General features: G+C 39.8%; 1 pseudogene; it reads left to right on the plus strand.

Annotated features, from left to right (window-relative positions):
* The first annotated feature begins 2,349 nt into the window (after positions 1 to 2,349).
* Positions 2,350 to 4,284, plus strand: LOC129053493 (testis-specific chromodomain protein Y 1-like; annotated as a pseudogene).
* Positions 4,285 to 8,283: the final 3,999 nt, after the last annotated feature.

Raw genomic sequence — 8,283 nt, forward strand, 5'->3', positions numbered from 1 at the left:
AAGAGGATGGATTCACCCAGATGTTGCTATAAACTAGATCAACATACAAAAATGCACTGAATATAGAAGTAATTAAAGAAATGGTTAATGCTCAGAATAGGGCTGCTGTGGGTGGGAGCAAGCTTGTGCTGTTCAGTGCAGGTGGAAGTGTCCTTTGCTGTGGTCTCGATTTTGAGTACTTTCTGAAGTATTTAAGGAAGGACAGAAACAGAACAAGCCTTGAAGTGGTGAACACCATCAAGAACACTGTGAATAATTTCAATCAATTTTAAAAGCCTATTTTTATATCAGTCAGCAGCCCATCCTTTGGAATAGGTGCATCCACACTGCCTCTTTGTGATTTCTTCTGAGCTAATGAAAAGGCTTGGTTTCAAATCCCTTATATGACATCTGGACAGAGTCCAGATGGCTGTTGTGTTACTTTAGCTCCTACTTGAACTTTGCATCGTCCAGCCTCCTTAATTATTGTGACCATGAGACATTGCTTCATCCTTTGATTGGTCCCAGCCCAAGGTCTCGGGCCAAGCTGTCACTTCAGCTCCTTTCTTGGTCCAGGGCAAAGTTCCAAGGCTGAGACTTGTAGCTTCTACAAATCATCACTTCAGCTCCAGGTGAATCCAAGACCAAGTTTCAGGGCCAAGCCGAATAATGCTTACTCCAAAAACACTAAGCACATTCCTTTACTTCTCTGCCTTTAGAAACTGTAAAGCACAGTCTCATAATAGGTAAACCACTCACATTCCACCCCCATTGTGAAGAGTTTTTTACTTTCACTTGTAAAAGTTTTGATTCAACCTTTTTGCATCCACCCTCCTTAATTTTCTTGGCCATGAGACAAAGAACTCTGTGTGATACCTCACATTTAGAGATTTCTAGATTGTAGTGCACTAATGAGACCACAATGATTGAAGTCTGGGAATTGAGCTATGGGATGCATCAGCCTTGCGAGACCAACTGACAAACTGTCCCCACACTGTGATACATACCCTTGGGGGCATTCACCCATATAGTGGTCATGAACAGAGTCTGAAAAGGGGCAAGGTAAATTGATACAGCCTAGAAACCTGAGGGACACCATCAAGCAGCCACACATATGCATTTTGAAAGATCGGAGGAAGAGACAAAAGATCATGGAGACTATTTAGCAAAATAGTCATAAAGAATGCAACAATTTAAGACAATAAGTAAGCACCCAAGAAGCTCAACAGACTCCAAGTAACAAAAACTCAAAGAAACAAACGCAAAGTTACCTGATAATTAAACTGTCTAAAACAAACACAAAGAGAATCTTGAGGATTTTCAAAGGAAGTAGGGGAAGTAGCTAGTCATGTAAAAGGGACCCTAAAAATAGACAGTGGATTGCTTATCTTAACAACCACTGAAAAGCAGTAGATTACTTATCTGAAAACTAAGACGATAGAAAGCAGTAGACTAATATGTTCCAAGTGATGTCAGAAAAAACTGTCAAACCTAAACCTTATGATCCACCAAATTGTCCATCAAACGTGAGGGACACATTATGACATTCCCACATAAAAGCTGGCACCCTTTTCAAGTAGACTACCCTTTAAGAAATGTCTCATGGAGTACTTCAGGGTAGAATGGACAGACACTCAAAAGCAGTATGAACAAACAAAGGTTAAGGTAAAGATAAATATATGTACAAATATATAAGATGCAACATTTGGCCGGGCACGGTGGCTCACGCCTGTAATCCCAGCACTTTGGGAGGTTGAGGTGTGTGGATCACGAGGTCAGGAGATCGAGACAATCCTGGCTAACACGGTGAAACCCAGTCTCTCCTAAAAGTACAAAAAATTCGACAGGCAAGGTGGCAGGCGCCTGTAGTCTCAGCTACTTGGGAGGCTGACACAGGAGAATGGCATGAATCCGGGAGATGGAGCTTTCAATGAGCCAAGATAGCACCACTGAGCTCCAGCCTGGGTGACAGGGTGAGACTCCATATCAAAAAGAAAAAAAAAAAATTAACAACATGCACCTCCACAAGTTGTTCTCCACGTACCTTAAAACACAAATATATTTAATTTAAAAAAGCACTTCTAATTTGTGTTTTTGACATAAAATGAATAAAGGTATAATTTTGAGGACTCAGTAAGTGAAATAGTGGAGGTAAATTATACAGGAGTAAAGGTTTTGTATGTTACTGAAGGAACGCTAGTGTAACATTAAAAATGTTAGAACATTAGAATGTTCCATACAATCGTCATAGCAACCACAATTAAACAAACAAACACAAAGGAGTAACAGGAAGGAAGAAAGCTTTCTGTTCTACACCAGAAGGTTGTGGCTGTGGATTTAGCTACTCTCACCTGAGGCTACTGAGCAAGCTCTCATGCACCATAGCATAGCTGCTATTTCACACAATTTTCAATACACCAGTGGTGATGAAATAGAAGAGGTTCATCCATACGCAGAAGCTGGTGAAGAACTGGAGGCAGAAAGGAGTGGCTATGTAGAGACACAACTGAAACAATGTTGGCACAGCAACTGCTCCAATCCTGTCTCTTTCCTCATGGCTTCCCAGGAGTTTGAGGTTGAAAGTATTGTTGACAAAAGACAAGATAAAAATGGGAATACAGAGTGTTTGATTCAGTGGAAAGCTTACGACAAACAGGATGACACTTGGGAACCAGAGCAGCACCTCACGGACTGTGAAAAATGTATACATGATTTTAATAGACGACAGACTGAAAAACGGAAGAAACTGACATGGACTAGAACCAGTAGAATTTTTTCAAACAATGCCAGAAGAAGAACTTCCAGATCTACAAAAGCGAGCTATTCTAAGAACTCTCCTAAAACGCTAGTGACTGATAGACACCACAGATCCAAAAATAGCAAGTTATTTGCTGCCAGCAAGATCGTTAGGAGGAAGGCAGCTTCAATTCTCTCCAACACACAGAATATGGAGATAATAAATTCAACTATCAAGATCCTTGCACCTGACAGCCCCTTTAACAACAAGAAAACTGTGAGTGGCTTTCAGAAACATGGGAAACTGGACCCTGTTGCAGCAGATCAGTAGGACACGGTGGTCTTCAAGGTGACAGAAGGGAAATTCCTCCAGGACAATTTATCACGTCCTGGTGCAGAACAAACTGGAACAGAGAACAAGACTCAGATACACCCACCAATGTCACAGATGTCTGGCTCAGTTACTGCTTCCATGGCCACAGTTTCAGTCATCCAAAAAGGTATAGTGGTATTAATAGACTCATTAGCAGCCAATGGAACAACAGAGGTGCATACCTCAGTTTCAAAGGTGAAAGGTGCGCAAAGAAATATTACTGATGACAGCAGAGACCAGCCTTTTATCAAGAAGACGTACTTTACCGTAAGGTTAACAGAAAGTGCCAGCACATACAGAGACATTGTAGTGAAGAAAGAGGATGGATTCACCCAGATAGTGCTATCAACTAGATCGACAGAAAAAAAATGCACTGAATACAGAAGCAATTAAAGAAATGCTTAAAGCTCTGAATAGTGCTGCTGTGGATGACAGCAAGCTCGTGCTGTTCAGTACAGCTGGAAGTGTCTTTTGTTGCAGTCTTGATTTTGGGTACTTTGTGACACACTTAAGGAATGACAGAAACAGAGCAAGCCTTGAAATGGTGGACACCATCAAGTAATTTGTGAATACTTTTATTCAATTTAAAAAGCCTATTGTTGTATCAGTCAATGGCCCTGCCATTGGACTAGGTGCATCCATCCTGCCTCTTTGTGATCTCGTGTGGGCTAATGAAAAGGCTTGGTTCCAAACCCCTTATATGACCTTTGGACAGAGTCCAGATGGCTGTTCAACTATTACATTTCAAAAAATGATGGGTAAAGCATCTGCCAATGAAATGTTATTTGCTGGGCGAAAGCTGACAGCACGGGAGTCATGTGCCAAAGGCCTGGTCTCTCAGGTATTTTTGAGTGGAACTTTCACCCAAGAGGTTGTGATTCAAATTAAGGAGCTTGCCTCATATAATCAAATTGTACTGGAAGAATCTAAGGCCCTTGTTCGCTGTAATATTAAGTTGGAGTTGGAACAGGCCAATGAGAGAGAGTGTGAGGTACTGAGGAAGATCTGGAGCTCAGCCCAAGGGATAGAATCCATGTTAAAGTATGTTGAAAATAAAACTGATGAGTTTTAATTGTCAGTCTGTCTGCTTAGGACGCGAGAACTAAGCTGAACCAAATGCATCATGAGTTGCAAGATGCCCTAATCCATCTTCACAGCCCAAAACAGTTTCACCCATAGCTAAGGCTTGGAAACAAAACCGGAAATGTCCAAGCCAGGTATTGAAATTATTACATCATTTTTAAGCACTGTAGTTTTAAAAGAAATAATAAAACAGCTTGTTTGCCCAAATGTGGTTATTTTATGCTCACATAAACTCAAATATAAAAGCAGACTGTTGGGTACTAGATTCTTCTTGGAAGCCCTAATGTGTATCTATGGCTACTACTATATATAAGACCAGAGTTGTGTTTTATTGGATGTTTATGACAGAGAATCCTGTAATAATGTTGATTTTTCTTATTTTTGTATGCTACAATACCTCTACTGGGTTATAAGGCAGCCTTAGCTTCCCTCCCAGAAGGACACAGAACTGTATGAGATGGTGCCCTTGACTTTACAGTGGCACAAGCACTTCAGAGACACACAATTATAAATTAAAAGACTTTTCTTTTAGAATAAATATTTCTGGCACAAAATTCACTGATGATCATTCTCCTAAACTGAACATATGACTAGAATTTGTGGTGAGATAACACTTGATTTTATTTTCCTTTATAAATGCCTAGTTCTTACCCAGTTAACAAAAGAAAACTTTATCTCTCTAAAGTAAAACTTGTTGCACCTTATTAGTGAATTATGGAATCATTTTTGTGGAAATATCCAGGTTCTAATGTTTGTAATGTGAAGATTTAGGTTACCTTAGAGTGTGCTCTTGTTAATAAGTTAAAATTCTGGACACATTATTAAAGGCAGAAACTTCTTTCAAAACAAAGACACCTACACTCTGTATGGCCTTTAAAAGTATCAGTGTCTCTTTTTATGAGCACACAAATTTCTAGAACACTGTATGTGTTCAGTTACCCAAAAGCTCTATGAATACTGTCTTGCTGATTTTTATCGAGGCTCCATTACATAGGCATAATTGAATAATCCACCGGCCACTGGTGATGAATGTCATCTTTGTCACAAGATCTCTAGGGTGTCGCTTCACCAGCCAACAGTCTCTGTGGATGATGTCACCTTTGTGCAAGTTTCCCTTGAGCCTGCTTGTCTAATTTTACACACCCATCTTACAGCCTGCACTCAACTCAAACTATGGGCTTAGGTTTCAGTTTGCTATGGATGTGCCAGGCACAGAATGGAGGCAGATGCATGAGTGAGTGTTGGTTGAGTCCAGCCACTGCACACAGTTTTGCATGTTATCTGTGATGAGGTAAGCAGGTCAGGTGCTCGTACAGGTGACAATTCCCTGCAGATCTTTAGGTGAATCAGGCATACCACAAGCTTTCTCTTCTGCAGGCACTGAAGAATGCAGTGTCATCCAAAAAAGAATAAATGCCAGAAAATGCAAAGACCCAAAGACGTCATCTCAGCCCTGGTTTGGGAAAGGTTTAGATCTAGGATATCTAAAGGGCAAATGTCCTGCTTTCTTTTTTCTTCTACTTTTCTTTTTTTCTTTTTCTTATCTATGGAATCACTATGGCTTAAATTAGGTTTTTCAAAGGGCTGTGTCTCTCTTTCTACTGGAGATTAGGATCTTGTCTTTTCTTCACTCTTTCTCTCTTTGACTGCTTTTCTCTCTTTGACATGCTATAGAAGAAATGTGTTTTGGCCCAGCATCTTTCTGTTGACTGTAGGGCTATTTGTCAGAAACAGTAAGATTTTGGCTTAGCAATAACATAACGTCTTCCTATTTAAGACCCCCCAAAAAAGGGCTAGATATTAGGGAGTCTCTATATATGTATTGATGTATCATAAAACTTCCCCAAGTCTTTATTTATTTAAGGCACTGTAATGAAAAAGAAACTTGCACTTTACTGGCACCTCATTCATTGAGCATTTCCTATAGGGGTAGTAAGGAACATGGAGGGTTGGATGTAAAAACTGGAAAAGCTGATGATGATGCGACTAAAAGATTCTCTACATCAAGAAGATGAGAAAACCTGGAGTAAGAAAATTTTGTTTTGATTGTTTCCAGGGAGAATGTTTCTCTGATGTTTGTGAGTTGTTTCTTGTGGGCTTTTCTGATATGACTGCTAAGAAGGCATGAACAATTTTACAATATTTACAAAGATGTTGGTTGTTTCACGGGGCAAAAAGCCTTGCACGTAGGAAACTTCAAAGAATGTGCCTTCAACCCTCAGAAACTTTCTAGGTCTTCAATAATATTGACAAAGAAAAGCAATATAGTTGTGGTGGATTATTGGGAAAATTTCCACAGGCAGAGAAACAGCCTGGACTATCAGGCTGCAGAGAGAATTTTAAGAATCCTGTACAATCCCATGGCCCAACCAAATAATTTTTTTTTTAAAGCCCAACTTTTCTGTGTGTGTGCTTAAGACATGCCCACAGCTACTCAGATAAAAAAACAAGACCACGCATTAAAATGTTGTGTCTTTTGTGTAACCAGATTGCTTCCAGGAAATAGTCTCTTTTTCAGAACATGTACATATTGGACTCCAGTGTGTTACAAAGGGCACCTTATATTACCAAACATGCTTCAGGCTCTGAGCCAAATTTCTGTAAATTATTATTTTAGCCTCTGGTCTCATGCCAAGGTCCTGGGCCATGCTTTCACTTTAGCTCTTGTGTGGCTCAGGGCCAAGTCCCTGAGCCAAGCTGAGTCATTGCATCAGCTATTAATAGTTCCAGGCACAAGGACCCAGGAAAGATAAGTAGTACTTTCTTCAAAAGTAGTTAGTACATTTTCTTTCTTCTGAGTCCATAAAAATATCAGATTCTTTCTCAGAGTGGGCGACTGACTCTACTCCACCAGAAGTTAACATATTACACATTTGCTATCATCTCCCCTTTTGCATTCATAATTTTTAATTTTCTTGAGATTAAAAAAATCTGTGTGTCACCTGATAGATTTTGGTTCACGGGGGCACAGCAAGGTTTGTTTTTGGTTCATGGACTGGGAAAGGCTTTAATTAAAAAGGTCACTAGTAGCTGGGCATGGTGGCTCATGAGTGTTATCACAGCACTGTGGGTGGCCAATGCAGGCAGATCACAAGGAGATCGAGATCGAGATGATCCTGGCTAACATGGTGAAGCTCCCATGAAGTCTATTAAAAATACAAAAAATTAGCTGCATGTGGTGGTGGGCACCTGTAGTGACAGCTACTTGGTAGGCTAAGGCAAGAGAATGGCATAAATCCCAGAGACGGAGCTTGCAGTTACCCAAGATCTTGCAACTGGACTCCAGCTTAAGTGACAGAGTGAGAATCCGGTAAATAAAAAAGGTGAGTAGGAGTGCAATTCCAAACTACTTACATTCATATCTGCAGCTTGTCTTCTATTTGCATTCACATCTGCCCCTCGTTCTCTGTGTTTGTTTCTTTGTTTCTTCTTTTTTTAATTTCTGAAGAGCAAGGAAAGCTCTGGGCAAGTGCCAGGTAAAATCCGATAGATTGCCTGCCATTCTTACAAAGCTTAGGAGAAAGGGATGTTGGGAGACACATTGGCAGTCTCCTTTCACCCTCCACTGTTGAAAATGTTTCCTCTGTTCCAACTATTTTCTTTCACAGAGGATCCAGCTGTCACATAGGACTGAAAGGATATCTAAGTTAATTGAAGATTTCTGGATAAGACTATATCACGGTGTTATGTGAAGACCTCAAAACTAACTCGTTTCTGACAGTCTGTCAGAGTATTGCCACCAAAAATTTCAGGCTCTTCTGTGGCATTTTATTTATTTATATTTTGCATTGTGTTGCTAATATCCCTCCTGTTTCATCTTTGTATGCAATGTTGTGATCTGGAGATGTAAGCTCACTGGTAAAAGTCAGTCATTAGAAATATAATTCAAAGAGTTGCTATTTTGTGATTTTTTTCTTTCAAATAGGAAGAATTCAAATTTGTGATCTAAACATTTTTATTTGATAAGGATCTTTTTGTCCGCCAATGATAGATATTCACGTCACTGTAGGGAATGGCATACATTCAAATAAAATTTCTCTTTTTTTGGCTGGTTATTTCTCTTTAAAAAGATGCACACAACCATATATATCTAAAGAGATTCTTTGTGAGAC

Source organism: Pongo abelii, chromosome Y (genome assembly GCF_028885655.2).
Source record: "Pongo abelii isolate AG06213 chromosome Y, NHGRI_mPonAbe1-v2.0_pri, whole genome shotgun sequence".
In the NCBI taxonomy this organism is placed as follows: Eukaryota; Metazoa; Chordata; class Mammalia; order Primates; family Hominidae; genus Pongo; species Pongo abelii.